Below are 15,724 nucleotides of genomic sequence, written 5' to 3' on the forward strand. Positions count from 1 at the left end.
GACACGGCAGGTAGGTCTGCTGTCTGGGTGGACACAGCAGGGTGGCAGGTCTGCTGTCTCGAGCTGGGTGGCCACAGGTGAGCTGGGTGGTGGTCAAAGGTGAGCGCAGCAATCAGTTCCTAGCCTGAGGAAAGATGCTTATCCTTAAGGAAATGCCAATGTGGGGGGGAAGTGGCACCTTTATCTTAAGGGCATTTGTTCTTGCCACAGGAAATGTTTAAAGCAGATATACAATGCATGCTCAATGGCCATGTCAGGCCCTTTCGGAAAAACAAAGTCAGGCTGAATTGGGTTTACACCAAATGGCTTCCCCGTATATTCCAATATATCCTACTGCTTGCCATTTCTATTTGTCAGGTCTTAAAATGAGAGGAAGATGGTTTTGTTTGCCCCAGAACTGTTATTCCTGGGGTGAAATGATGGTACCCGGCAGCGTGAGACTCACCAAACACCTGGATTGTGAGGTCCCGCCTGCCAATTGGTACAGAGTTGAGCCAAGCTGGAGCGCGAGGCAAAAGGACAAATCGGCAACTCTTGTAGGTCTAAGTCAGGGTTCTCAACCGCAGCACCACGGACATTTGCGTCAGATAATTCTCGGTGGTGGGGCTGTCCTGAGTATTGTAGGATGTTTAACAGCATCCCTGGCTTCCATCCACTGGACGCCAGTAGTGATGCGGGGTTGGTGAGCCAAGGAGTCGATAGAAAGATTTCTTAGACTCTTAAGATCTGGCAGTAGTGCTCTTTTATTTAGAGAATAGAATAGCATGGGGACAGGACCCACGGGCAGTCAGAGCTCCTGCTGCTGCTGCTGCTGCTGCCCCCACTGGCATGGGGACAGGGCCCATGGGCAGGCAGAGCTGGTGCGTGGGGACAGGACCCACAGGCAGTCAGAGCTCCTGCTGCTGCTGCTGCGCTTCTGCTGCCCCCGCTGGCATGGGGACAGGACCCATGGGCAGGCAGAGCCGCTGCTGCTGCCCCCGCTGGCATGGGGACAGGACCCATGGGCAGGCAGAGCCGCTGCTGCTGCCCCAAGTTGAGGGTTAGGGCTAATTTTATAAGGCATGGGTATGTGAGTCATCTCTTTACAAAACAAAGGAAAGAACATGAAAAAAAGTTAAAATGGTATCAGTGTAGGTGGGGTCTGGTCATTGGGTGATCCCATGACTTTTAGACAAGAATCAAATCGGATTAAGTAAAGGTTAGAAGCCACCACCCTAAATCAGTTACATGAGATTGCCAGACAGCAACCAACTTAAGTTCTTGCCTTCCCCATTAAGAGCTTCTAGGGATAAGGTCATCTCCCTTCTTCTTCCTGGTACAGAGAGGGAGGCACCTTTTACAGATAGAGATTTACCTTACAAATGTAAATGTGTCCCAACAAGGGCAAGTTCCATTCCCCAGAGCCTCCTTCCCTGTCCCTGTTATCAAAAGCAATCAGCCCCAAACAGTCCCGATGCCAAAGAGACACATCCTGGGGTGGCCAATTTCAGGTCCCTACAAGGTCACCCCCCCTTCCTTCACAAATGCAAATATCTCTCCAAGGGCAAGCAAATTCCAGTCCTCAGAGCCTGCTTCTCATCTGCAGTTTTAAAAGTAACCAGCCTAAAAATCCTCATCATAAACCATTTTAAAATTAAGCAGCCTAAAAATCCTCATCAGTAGGATATCGCCCCATTACCAACCCCCTGCAAACTGTGACAACCAAAAATGTCTCCAGGAATGGACAAATGTCCTCCTGGAGGCAAAATCGCCCCAGGTGAGGACCTGCTATGAATGACACAATGTTCCATGGTCTCAGGAGACTATCTCCTGACTACCCATTGCATGGTCGAGGGAAGTGGCATCCTGGCATTTCCCCGTAAAGTTTTTCTCCCCCCGTTTCGCCACTTCTAGAAACTACACCATATTTTTACAAATTGTGACTTATGACACACATATTCTGCCCTACCAACTATAATTATATATAGCTTGCTATGTCCGCAGCTGGACTATAAATTGGCAAGAGTGTTTGCTTCTGGAGTGAGGAACTGGGTGGCTGGGGAGAGATATAGAGGGAGAGATTTTTCAGTACTTGCTTAGATATCCTTTGGATTTTATATCATGTGGAAGTGTAATATTCAAAAAATAAATTAAATTTTGAAAAATTTCTGCTGTGAATTGCACACAGTTTGGATAGTATGATCCCATCTTTGCTAAAGACAAAGGGGCCGGTTCCGTGGCGAAGTGGTTAAGCTCGCGTGCTCCACTTTGGTGGCCTGGGGTTTCACCAGTTTGGAGCCTGGGCATGGACATGGCACCACTCCTCAGGCCATGCTAAGGCAGTGTCCTACACAGCACAGCCAGAAAGACCTACAACTAGAATATACAACTATGTACTGGGGGGCTTTGGGGAGAAGAAGAAAAAAAAGATTGGCAACAGATGTTAGCTCAGCTGCCAATCTTTACAAAAAAAAGACAAATAAAAATGATCTATATTAATTAGCATATCCAGGGGAGGGAGAGAAACCTAGAGGAACATACATGAAACTCTAAACAACGCTTATCACCAGGGGATGAAATCACAGAGAGCTGCTCACCTCCTATGCAAATATTTTCATAGGGCATAAATTTAAAAAATAATCTAGATGGGGCAGACAAGGGGATCTGGGCATGGAAAGAGGAAGGGCTGAATTAAGATGGTGGCAGTGGAAATGGAAATAAATGGGCAGGTGCTAGAGAAGACGGAATCGCTCTGTGCCATTGGGCTGTTAATTCATCTCCCTGAGCCTCAGTTTCCCCAGGTGAAAATGGAGATAATTATAACACATATAAATGGCTAACATTTATCATTACTATCATTACATTGTTCTTATCACCATATGTGGGTTGATTATATATTTGATCCTTACAGCAGCCCTGTGAGTTAGATGCTGTTACGATCACCTCATTTTACAGATGCATCATTTGAAGCAAAAAGAGGTTAAGTAACTTGGCCCAAGGTTACACAGCCAGGAAGTCGCAGAGGGAGGATTTGAACCCGGGCAGTCTGGCCCTGAAGCCCCGGTTCCATAGCTCACTAGAGTGGGCACATGAGTGATCTGCCTGGAACAGAGCAAGCAGAACAAATGATAACGACTCTGATTCAGCCAAAGGCAGGATCCCCGCCCTCACCGAGGGCCCACGTCAAAGGATGCAGTTCCTTAAACAGAGAGCACAGGGCCCCTCCCGTCACACGCCAGCTTTCCTGTCCCCAGGGACTGCCCCAAGCACTCAAGGGCAGCACTTGCCCCACCAGAACACAAACTCTCCACGGATGCGACAGGCAGAGTCTCCTGGAAGGAGACGCTGGATGAGAAGGGGCTCAAGGACAGGGCACTTGGCTTCATGTTCCTTGGAGAGAGGGTTTCACCTGCACGGGACCGCCCCTCCGGCCAGGAGCAGAGAGGAGCACCCAGCATTCAGTAACTCGAGCAATAATCGCTGCCTTTTCTAGATACGAGTGCAGAGCACCCTGTCAACAGCACGATGAGGTCCTGTTCTTGTCCCCATTCTACAGACGGGGGTACTGAGGCTCAGAGAGCAACTTGCCAGAGTCCCTGGGCTGGGAGGTACTCAGAGACGCTAGCTGAACCCAGGCCTCGCTAGAATAACTGGTATGTAACTGTCAAGCACCTGAGATCCTTCTGCCCACAGCTTCACCTGCTGCAAGGAGGGGACTCTGTGCCCATTCTGTATAAGGACAGGGCACCAGGGCCCTGGGACAGCCTCCCTGTACACCAGGGTACACCCCTCCTGCTGCATCAAGCAGGGGCACTTCTCAGGAACGTTCCAGAGAGCAAGCAGGGGCCGGGTGCTGTGGAAGGCACACAGAAGGCAGGAAAGCTCCTTGGTCACCCCTTCCCCTCCCCAGCAGCCCCCTCTTCCCTCTGCCTCTTCTGAGTGGTCGCGCCTGCTGCGCCATCCCCTCCACTCTCGTAGGGGCCGCCAGTAGCCAGCGTTTACTGAGTGCCTGCTAAACGCCAGATGCTGTTCTGAGCGCTTTATCTTTATTTAATCCTGATGAAAACCATACGGGGTAGGCACCATTGTTATCCCATTCTATGGATGGGAAAACTGAGGCACAGGAAGAGTTAAATAACTTGCCACATTCCCCCCACCCGGAGGTGATGGAACCTGGACTGGACGTCAGGGCCACACAGACTTCACGATCAAATAGACCCGGGTTCAAATGTTGACTTCTCTGCCCACCACCTGTCTAACCTCTCACAAATTATCTGACCTCTCTGAACATCAGTCTCGTCATCAATAGTACCAGACCAGCAGGGGTTATTATAAGGACAAAAAGTAATATGTGTTCCTTATTCATTCGACAAGTATTTCTTGGGCATCTTCTATGCACTGGGGATGCAGCTGCAAACAGAACAGGAAAAAGAAAAGAATTCCATTCTCTTGGAATGCACACTCTAGGAGGGAGGTGCTTATGTGTGCTGGCTCAGATAATCCTCACAATAACCCCGCAGGTAAGGTACTATTACCGTACTCCCTTCACAGACAGGGAGAAGGAGTCTCAGAAGCTGTTTACCCCACTCCCCCTTCATCCTTCTAGTAAATAGTGGGACCTGGATTGGGCATTAACGTCCAGTCTCTGGCGTTCGACTTCCCGGGTTCAAATCCTGCTGCTCCCATCTAATCGCTGTGGGCAAGTTACCTCCCCGAGCCCGAATCACACGGGTAAAATAGGACCAGGAGATCAGGAGATCCTATCTCAGGAGATTACGGCGGGGGCGGGGGGGAACAACATCTAACATTTAGGAGAGGTTCTTGGGTCCCCAGCACACAGAAAGCTCGCAGAAATCCTGGGAGGGACGTCCTATTTTTAGCCTTTTTTTTTTTCTACAGAGGTGGAAACCGGAGTCCAGAGAGGGTAAGCTGCCCAGAGGCGCACAGCGCAGAAACTGTGCGATTCCCAAACCCGCGCGCTCTGGCCCGGGTCGCCGCGCCAGGAGAGCTCGCCCGCTCTGGCACCGCTGAGCGAGCGGCCCATAAATGGGTGCGATTATTTTTCCCTTCCTGCAGCGGTGGCGGGGAGCAGGGTGCACCCCTCGGAAGCTTTCCTAACACGGGAGGTCCGCGCTCGGCCGCCTCGAGCTGGACCCACCGCCTCGATCCCCCAACACGCCCGGATTCCCGCCCGGGAGGGGTTCTTCCTCATTTCTCGATCCCACTCCCGCTCGCTCCCCGCTCCCCCGGCCCCCCCCACCACTCCCCCCCCCCCCCCCCCCCGCCGCGGCTGCCACGCCTGGCCACCCCTCTGCAGTCCCGCGTTGGGGACAGACCCTCCTGGGGCGCCCCGTTCTTTCCATCGATCCCCTCTCGCCAAGCCCCCGCGTCTCGGTGGATACCTGGCGGGGGGCAGTCCCTGCGCTGGTCCCGGGGCCTGGCGAACCGGTCTCGCCTCCCTCCAGCTGTCGCGTCCCCTGTGCTTGGCGCTCCGGCCGCCGCCCTGTCTGCTCGCCCGCGGGGCGCGTCGGCCACCCGGGCCTGGGGCAGCGGGTAGGGTGCGCGTCCTGGCGCCGGAGCCGGACTTCCTGCACGGAGGGCAGATCGCTTTCTTCTTGGAATCGAGCCGAGTTCCTGCGAGCGCTCGGTTAGTGCACCTGTTGGCACCCGAGACCACTATTCACGGCCCCAGTCTGCATTCTCTCTCCCCTTCCACCGAGCAGACCTCACCAAGCGCTCGCCAGATGCTGCGCGCCGGCGTGGGTGCTGCAGCGCTCAGGGGACCCGGAGGGCGCACGGGCTACCGCTGGGCTCTCCAAAACGTTGGCCACCAGCCACCGGTGGTTATCGAGCGCTTGAAATTGTAGCTCCAAGGAACACAGATGTTTTCAAGACGTAGGACCGAAAGGGAATTTTTTTAAAAATCTCATTAACAAGTTTAAAATTGATAGCATGCTAAAATGATATTTTGGATATCGTTTGTTAAATAAAATATATTATTAAAATTAATTTCACCCGTTTCTCCTTTTCTTTTTTTAAAGATTGGCACCTGGGCTAACAACTGTTGCCAATCTTTTTTTTTTTCTGCTTTGTCTCCCCAACCGCCCCTCCCCCGACACAGTTGTATATCTTAGTTGCAGGTCCTTCTAGTTGTGGGATGCCGCCTCAACGTGGCCTGATGAGCGGTGCCATGTCCGCGCCCGGGATCCGAACCCTGGGCAGAGCACGCAGCAGAGCACGCGAACTTAACCACTCGGCCACGGAGCCGGCCCCTCTCCTTTCCGAAAGTACAGCTACTAGAAAGTTTAAAACTGTGTGTCTCCTATTATCCTTCTATTGGATAACACTGGCCTTGGGCAAGAACCCACGGGGTGTTCCGGAATACCTCTCCCGGTTCTCCATTCTAGAATTTATTCAGCGCTTCCTTATTTCCTTCAGGAAACATTTGGGGAAGACCTAGGACGCACCAGGCGCTAGTGTTGGTTCTCAAACTCGGGAACTTCCAGGATAAAATCTGAAGTTGGCCCCTGGTACCTGGAGGGCAAGGAGAGACTGAAGAAAGAGGCAGGACTCCAGGTTGGTAGGTGGCAGGTCTAACAAGCAAGGGAACTGACATGTCCCAGGTGGCCACAGCCTGCTGGAGTCTCCAAGGTTGATATAGACGCTTTAATAGGAGGCAGTCTCATATACCATCCAGATGGTCTCAACAACGCATTCTCTCTCAAGGTTGCGTTCTTGAAACCGGCTCCCCCTGTGGGAACAGTGGACAGAGCGTACATTCCAAGGACAGGGGAGGGGGTGAGGAGCCTCTGATTGCCCGGGTCCAGCACGCGGGTCAAGTGGTGGTCACATCCTCTCGATGACCTCCTCCTCCAACAGCTAGACACTGGAGGATAGAGTAGTGAGCAAAAGAGATACTGCCCGTAGCCTCAGAGCTGACAGGTCAGGTGACAGACGTCTGTTGAATAAAATGCACAATGACAGAAAAGGCAACCTAAGGAATGGGGAAAAATATTTGCAAATCATATATCTAATAAAGAGTAAATATCCAGAATATACAAAGAACTCCTACAACTCAACAACACTAAGAACAACAAAACAAATAGCCAGGTTTAAAAATGGGCAAAGGGCTTGAACAGACATTTCTCCAAAGAAGATATATAAATGGCCAACAAGCCCATGAGAAGATGCTCAGCATCACTAACCACAGGAGAAATGCAGATCGAAACCACAATGAGATATCGTATCGCGTCCATTAGGATGGCCACTAGCAACAAAGCAGAAAACAACAGGTGTGGGTGAGGATGTGGAGAAATTGAAACCCTCACACACCGTTGGTGAGAATGTAAAGTGGTGCAGCCACTGTGCAAAACAATATGGACAGTCCTTAAAAAATGAAAAACAGAAATGCCATATGATCCAGCCATCTCGTTTCTGGGTATACATACAAAGGAATTCAAAGTAGGATCTCAAAGAGACGTTTGCACCCCCATGTTCATTGGAGCATTATTCACAACAGCCAAGACGTAGATGGAACCCAAATGTCCATCAACTGATGAATGGGTAAAGAAAAGGTGGTATATCCGTACAATGGAACGTTATGCAACCTTAAAAAAGAAGGAAATTCTGATACATGCTACAACACTGGGGACTCTTGAGGACATTATGCTATGTGATTAAGCCAGTCACAAAAGGGCGAGTAGTGTATCATTCCACTGATGGGAAGAGCTAACGTAGTCAAAATGGTAGAGACAGAAAGTAGAAAGGGCTGAGGGGAGAGGACGGAGAGAATTAGTATTTAATGGATACAGAGATTCAATTTTGCAAGATGAAAAAGTTCCAGAGGGGCCAGCCTGGTGGCATTGCGGTTAAGTTTGCACACTCTGCTTCGGCGGCCCGGGGTTCACTGGTTCGGATCTGGACTCAGACCTACGCACTGCTGATCAAGCCAGCCTGTGGCAGGCATCCCACATATAAAATAGAGAAAGATGGGCACGGATGTTAGCTCAGGGCCAATCTTCCTCAGCAAAAAGAGGAGGATTGGTGGTGGATATTAGCTCAGGGCTGATCTTCCTCAAAAAAAAAAAAAAGTTCTAGAAATCTGTTGCACAACAATGAGAATATACTTAAGCCTACCGAACTATACACTTAAAAATGGTTAAGATGGTAAATTTAATGTTACTGGGTTTTGGGTTTTTTTTTAAGATTTTATTTTTCCTTTTTTTCCCCAAAGCCCCCCAGTACATCGTTGCATATTTTTAGTGTGGGCCCTTCTAGTTGTGGCATGTGGGACGCCGCCTCAACATGGCCTGATGAGTGGTGCCACGTCCATGCCCAGGATCTGAACCAGCAAAACCCTGGGCCACTGAAGCAAGCCCAGGAACTTAACCACTCGGCCACGGGGCCGGCCCCTAATGTTACTGGGTTTTACCACAATTTTAAAAACTGTATGATGACGTAAATGCAATTGTGATTACTGCAACCAAGGAGGGGTGGGTGGTACTGTGAGAATTTACCATTGGGGGCTACTGGGTGTCCGGAAGGCTTCTTTAAGGAAGCGATGCTTCGGCCCACCTCGGAGTTCGAGTTAAACAGGAGCAGGGAGAGCAGCCCCTGAAAAGATCCCAGGGCAACAGGCCACGTGATGCGTCTGAATTTACTTTACATAGTGCGATTCTCTCGAACTTTCCCACTTCGTGAATAGAATGGATGATAACGATGATAGTAACAGCCGACATGTACCAAAAATTAATTCACTTAGTTAATTACTTCATTAACGTCAATGTCAAGTGTAGGGATGCTGAACCTGACTACTTGGGTTCAAACTCCAGCTCTGCTATATCCTTACAGGCTTCATAATCCCGGGCAAGTTCCTTAACCTCTGCGCCTCGGTTTCTTCATCTGTAAAATGGGGACAATAAGAGGACCGACCACACAGGGCCATCTTGAGGATCTAGTGAGGGAGCATATACACTGAGTTATGATATATATACAGGGCCCACCACACCATTCAGTAGGAGCTGTATAAGCGCTTGTTAAATAAAACAAAATTTAATTACATGCCAGTGACCACGCTAACCATTTTATATGCTGTGATATGCTGCACAGCAGTCACAAACTCCTTCCATCTCTGTAAGCATGCCCTTTTGCAATGTGACCTTGCAGAAGCAGGAGCCACCTTCTCATGTAAAATCAGGTGCCTCCCAAACCCAACAAGGCTAAAATGGACCCCGAGGGTCCCTTCTCTGCCCTGTTTTCCCCACAATCTCCCCTCCCAGGAAGTGGCAGTGCCATCCATCCAGGTGGTTTCTCATCTCAGAAACTTTACAGAAATCATTGATGTCTCCCTTATTTTTACTCCTCACATCTGCTTTGTCAGCAAGTCCTGCTGGTAGGATCTTTAAGTTATGTCCACAATCTGACCCCTTCTGACTGTGTCCGCTGCCACCTCCCTGGTCCAGGGTGCCCGCATCCCTAGATTGCCGCACCGGCCTCCTCACGGTCTCCCTGCAGCCATCCTTGTCCCTCCATCATGTGTTCTCCAGCCAGCAGTCAGGGTGATGCTGCTACAGGCACGGTCAGGTCCTGCCCCTTCTCAGCTCGAGTCCCTTCAGTGGTCCCACCTGACCCAGAGTTAAAATCCAAAGTCCCCACCATGGCCTGTGAGGCCACCTGTCTGCCCTCATCCCCCCTGCTCCCCTCTTCACTCACCGAGCTCCGCCACGCTGGCCTTTCTGGTGCTGGAGCGCTCCCGCACAGTCCTGCCTCAGGGCTGCCGCTCTCGCCCTTCTCTCTGCCTGGAACATCCCCTCAGAAATCACCATCACTCGCTCCCTCCTCTCTCTCGGGACAGATCAAGTGTCCGTCTTCTTCATCTCTCTAGGGACATCTACCTCTTGCCCCCAGCCTGGGTTTCTCCCTGCTCTTTCCTCTTATTTTCCCCTAAAGCGGTCATCCCCACCCGACCCATTATGGGTGCACGTGTGTCTTGTCTGCCTCCCTCCACTAGAATGTAAGCTCTGAGGCAGGGACCTCTGTCTGCTCTGTTCTCTGACTGTTGAATCCCCAGCACCCAGAACAGTGCCTGGCACACAGTAGGTACTCAATGTCTGTTGAATGAATTCAGCCACTGGGGCTAAGGGTAAGACAGGAGAAGGAAGTAAACCAACCGGCAAATTCAGTGAGGACCCTACAGCCCGCAACTAATTGTCCCCTCCATCATCATGTCCAACTTTGTCAGCCTGCCCCTTACGTGCGTGTACCTCGCTTTACAGTTTGCAAAGTACCTTCACGCCCATTATCACGTTTGACACCTAGTGAAGAATTACGCTCTCCCCAGACCCCATTTTTGGTGGAGAAACAGGCAAAACCAGGGGATTTGCCCAGGACCAATTTACACGGTGGTAAAAGAACTGTGACTCAGACACGTCTTCCGACTCCAAGCCCGGGCTTCTTCATCTCAAGCAGGAAGGTTCCGTGTGCAGAGGTTAGACACGCAAGCTGTGGAGTCTGGACAGACAAGACTTTGAAACGTACCTCTGTCACTCCCTAGCTGTGCGACTTTGGGAAAGTTGCTAGCCCTCTCTGTGTCTCCATTTTCCCAGTCATCAAACAGGGATAATAATAGTAGCTATCGCATAGGGCTGTCCTGAGGGTCGAATGAGATGAGATCTGGAATGTCGTGATTAGCTGGTTTAAAAAATAATTTTTAAAAATATAAGCCTGCTACTTCGTGTTCATTCAAGCAATTTTTGGAGTGGCCCTCAGCTCTGCCCAGATTTCTTCAGGCAACCTGATGGGGAGGGACTGGAAAGTGTGACACCATGTATGGTAAAGGTGGTGAAACTACGGCTCTGGGGCACAAAAGGGATTTGACTGAAGAGAGTGGTGTGAAACTTCCATAGCAACCAGAAGGCAGGCTCCCCAGAGGCAGCGGCGAGCGGTTGCCACCCCCTGGAGCACTCATTACCTCCAAACACAACTTCACTCTGCTATCTCCCGGCAGGATGCTGTTTACCCACTCAAGGATGCTTGCAATGAAAGCAAAGGTGGCCCCTGAGACTGTGCTCAGCCGATGGGCTGAAATCCGCTCGGGCGTGCTCACCTGCGCCTCCTTGTGGGCAGTCCCGCCGTCTGTCCGCAAGGTGCAGCGCCCAGAAGGGAGTTAATCCAGACCAAGTCCCTCTGGCTAGGAGCCTGCCTGGCCCTTGACATCATGTAGGACCTCATTTAACACCCTCATGAGGTGGCTTTGCAAATATAGAGACTGAGGGAGAGAGATTAGTACGAACAAAGAAAAGCAAAACTTGCCCAAGGTCACCCCACCAGGGTGCATCAGAGCCAGCCTCCGAGTCCAGGCTTGTCTTGACTTCAGAGCTCTCACACTTTCCCCAAGATCGCACTGCAGACTTGAAATGGAGTCAAGCCAACGGGCCTATTTGGCTCAAACTATGTTACGATTTCATTAATCCACTGCACGTGGAGTCACAAATTATGAAAACACCGCCCTAATGCTTAGAAAAAATCTCTCAGCGGTCAGGCCATGGGGAGGGGGTGGGACTGGAGGCTGCCATCTAAATGCGTCAACATAACACGCGTGACCCCCAAGACAAACTGTTCGACCAATTTCTACATCACTGACCCATATATACGCGAGAATCCTGGTTATTTAATATTAATGTAACACGTCTATAAATTAGGATGAAGTGATCAGAAGAATATAAACTTAGAAGTGGTTCCTCCCAGGGAAGACAACAGGTTGGAGCAGGAAGAGGGTTGGTACTTTTTATTCGTGTTTCTGTGTCATTGGAAACAGGCACATGTTGTACATATTTCTATAAAGTTGAACAAGCATTCTTATTTTCATAAGTTCAAAAACCATTTAAAATTGCTTCAAAAGGTGATATTAAACTGAAAACTCCACAGGTGGTTCTGAGCGGAATCCTAGATTAAAGATGGGAAGATTGTTACCTTAAAAATTGTGACAGTGATATGTGGCTGAAGAAAGTGAAGCTGCCACGCTGTGGGCCAATAATAACAAAACCTAACATTTATGAGCGTTTACTGTATACCAAGGATTGTCTGGAATCCATTCCATATATTCATGCATTTAATTCCCACAACAGCCCTGTGAGGCAGGTACTGTGATAACTGGCCTCCAAGATGGCTGTCAAGGAGCTTCACCCGATGGTCGTCATGCCCCTGTGAATTCTCCTCCCTCACTGAACAGGGCCCATCTGTGTAACCCATGGGATATTGTGGAAATGACAGTATGTGACCCCCATGGCTGGGTCATAAAAGACACTGCTGCTTCTGCCTTTTGCTTTCTCCCTTGAATCACCTGCCCTGGGAAAAGCCAGCCGCCATGTTGTGAGGATGCTCAAGCCACCCTGTGGAGAGGCCCAGACGGGGAGGAACCGAGGCCAGAATCCAATCAAGGATCATGAATTCCATTTAGTTTCATGCCTCTTTATTCTCCTTCAATCCTTTAATCTGTCATTTGTCCCATCTTTTTTTTTTTCTCATTGTTCCAGACATTGGCTTTTTGTGTGTGTGTGTGAGGAAGATTGGCCCTGAGCTAACATCTGCTGCCAATCCTCCTCTCGTTGCTTGAGGAAGATGGTTGCTGAGCTAACAGCTAACACCTGTGCCAATCTTCCGCTATTCTGTATGTGGGTCACTGCCACAGCATGGCTTGATGAGTGGTGTGTAACACGGTCTACACCCAGGATCTGAACCCGTGAACCCCAGGCCACCGAAGTGGAGCTTGCGAACTTAACCACTACACCACCAGGCTGGCCCCTAGACACTGGCATTTTTGAAATGTCCAGGCCAGCACCCTTGCAGGAACGTCCCACAATCTGAATTTGCATCTTTCCTCCTGAATATGAAACCAAGCGTGAAGACGTTAAAAAAAATCTTCCTTAGAGTGAAAACTTTGAGATAAGCTTTGCCAACTGCAGCTGTGCATACGCAGCACAATCAATCGTTGTTCAATACTAACCAGGTCTTTCTGTCTCTCCTGAGTATATGAGTGAGCCGTCTTTCCAGGAAGTCAAGGTCCAGCTGTCAAGATTCAGCCTCACAAGGCCAAACACAGGCTGAAGATAAAAACTAACCAGAAAAGTCCGGACAGTCAAGGGAAAAGAAATTCACTCTTCAAGGCCAAACACAAGCAGGTGGGAAGGCACCAACCAGCACGGCCACATGCTCCCCATCCCCTACCTAAAACCCCAGATAACAACCCCTACCTTTTTCCTTCGAGGAGGTACCTCTGAGTTCTAACTCCCATCTCCTTGTCTGGCTGCTTTTCCGTAATAAACTTCTTTCCTTGCCATCAGCCTGGTGTTTCAGCTTTTTTCTTGACTGGCCCTCCTGCGTGGTGGGGAAATGAGCCTGTGTTTGGGTTCAGTGACAAACAGCTTCAGTTAACAGGAGAAGCTGTGTCACGTTAGAAGGTTTGTCCCCTTGGTGGCGCAGACCTGGGTCTCTTCTTTCATGAGGTGCCCACAGTTTCTTTGCTGTGCAGACACTGTTTGTCTCGTGCTCATGGTCACAAACTGCTCCAGGAGCTGACTTTTCCTGAAATTGCAAAGAGTTGATCGGTCCAAATCTTGACCCCGAGGAAGGACCCTAAAGAAGGATAAATGTGAACAAAAGGAATATAATTTACAGATATAACCCGAACGTTAGCAAGTCAAAATGTTCCAGACTCAGTGCTTTAAAATTCCCAAATTCACCACCTCAATGCGGCAGACAAACAACATCACCAAGAGTGGGGGGTCTGACATCGTGTGCCCCCTGGGGTGATGCAACAGGAACTACTCAAAGCGGTAAAATTCTCCAACAAACTTTGGGAACTAATTTAGGGTCACCAGCTGGTTTTTTGTTTGTTTTTTTTTACAAGGCCAACACAGGACAAAATTACATAAAGAGAAGAAAAGACAACGCTACCATTTACTAACACATTTAATGAAAAAAACAATGTATTTAACAAACATTTATATACACTTACGATGGGCCAGGCACTGTTCTAAGTGCTTTACAAAGATTTACCTGATTATGCTGCTCCAACGACCTTAAGAGCTGGACTGGGACTAGGTGGGGGATGGGGAGGCGGAAGGGAAGGGTGGGAGACACTCTCAGGTGCTGACCCGGCACTCGGCAAACCCTGAGTGACTTCGTCAATGTTGTGCCCTGCCTGCCTTTCTCTAGTCCCAGCTCTGCGTTGGTGGTAGATACTATTATTAGATTCATTTGATAGATGGAAAGATAGGAGCCCAGAGAGGTTTAGCAACTCACCCCAGATCACACAGCTAGTAAGTGGCAGAGCTGTCAACCCAGCCTGTCTGGCTACAGAGCCCACACTCTTATCCACCTCTCTCCGCAGCAAATAGGACATTTTAACATGAAAAAGAAGGCTAAAGCATCGGAATAAGACAGTCCTTCCCAAGAAAAAGGGCTTGCACCTTGACACACTCATACACACACACAAATGCATGTACAGGGGTTTGTAATGAACATTTCATGTAGCAATTGTCCTGTGCTCCACAGTTCGGTGGTGTGTGCAAAAAAGAGCTGACACAGCGGTTTCCCCTCCTGGGTCACAGAACACAGAAGGGGCCACCAGGCCTTGGGGGGGGTCTCTAATGGCTGGTTTTTAGGCTTGTGAGCAGCCCCAGGGGAATACCTATCGTGGCCTCTGTTAGGATTCGGCTCTTGGCTGGATGGGATTAAAACTGGGTCATCCCAGGGAGATGGGGACATGGTCAGTGCTTTGTGAGAAGAAGGGCTGGTTTAGGGCTGCGTTGATGTAGGAATTGGGAGGCAGGGAGAGCTTTCCAGATGGGCCAGTGGTCCGTCTCTGAGCCCTGTGGGAAGGGACACGCCCATATGCATGTGTGTGGAGGCAGGACCGCAAACTCTCATGTCTTTCAAACAGCAGCTGAGCTCTCTCCAGCAGGGAACGAACTGTTGAGAGGGGGCCCTATGCTGGCAGCCAAGAGCCTGGACAACTAAAAGGGGGCTGGGCCTTTCCCCGTCCAAAGGTGTCTGACCTTTTCTGAATTACTTTGCAATTTGCCTTAACCTTGCCCCTCATGACTCCAAATAAAGAAGCATTCACATTTAAACACCACGGAGCAATTTGTACCAGAAAGAGAGATTCCCCCACCCCGACCCTATTATTTTCCACATTTCAAGAGGGTCCTGAGAAAAGGCCATCAGGAGCTGACCCAGAGTTTGCAGTCCCCTTTACGATCCTAAAATGACCTTCACAGACCCACTCATGCAACCAACCGGTGTCACCGACTGAGCCCTGCGGTGGCCCAGAGAGTCCAGGCACATGGATGCGTCAGTGACCCCAGACAGACCGGGATGCCTGCGCTCAGGGGCTTTCATTTTAGTGGGAGACACACAATAAATATAAAAGAATGAGTTGTGTAGTTTGTTAGAAGGTGATACTTGCCATGGCAAAAAGGAAACATACAGAGCAGGTGAAGGGGTCCGGGAGGGTGGAGGATGGGGGTGGCCCCGGAGGGGGTCACGTGGCTCTTTGGAGGGAGGGCATTGCCTGCACAACTAATATAGAGAACCAGACAGTGTACTGCCCCAGCTCCACGAGAAAGGAGGGATAAAACAAGAGAACTTTATAAGAGAGAAGTAATGAAGTCGGGGACGGCTTCTAGAAGAAACATCCCAAAGGCATCAGCTGCAAGAGCAGAGCGACACAGGAGTGTGGTAGTGA

The 15,724-nt window shown here is 50.0% G+C and overlaps 1 protein-coding gene across 1 annotated transcript in view; it reads right to left on the bottom strand.

Annotated features, from left to right (window-relative positions):
• The window catches only part of TMC5 (transmembrane channel like 5), a 73,872-nt gene extending 68,072 nt beyond the window's left edge, over window positions 1-5,800 (bottom strand). The window contains exon 1 of the mRNA XM_070566618.1: window positions 5,382-5,800. The gene's annotated coding sequence lies outside the window, so the exon portion shown is untranslated. The remainder of the gene's footprint in view (window positions 1-5,381) is intronic.
• Between the last annotated feature and the right edge of the window lie 9,924 nt (window positions 5,801-15,724).

The sequence above is a fragment of the Equus przewalskii genome, chromosome 12 (assembly GCF_037783145.1).
Source record: "Equus przewalskii isolate Varuska chromosome 12, EquPr2, whole genome shotgun sequence".
Classification (NCBI taxonomy): domain Eukaryota; kingdom Metazoa; phylum Chordata; class Mammalia; order Perissodactyla; family Equidae; genus Equus; species Equus przewalskii.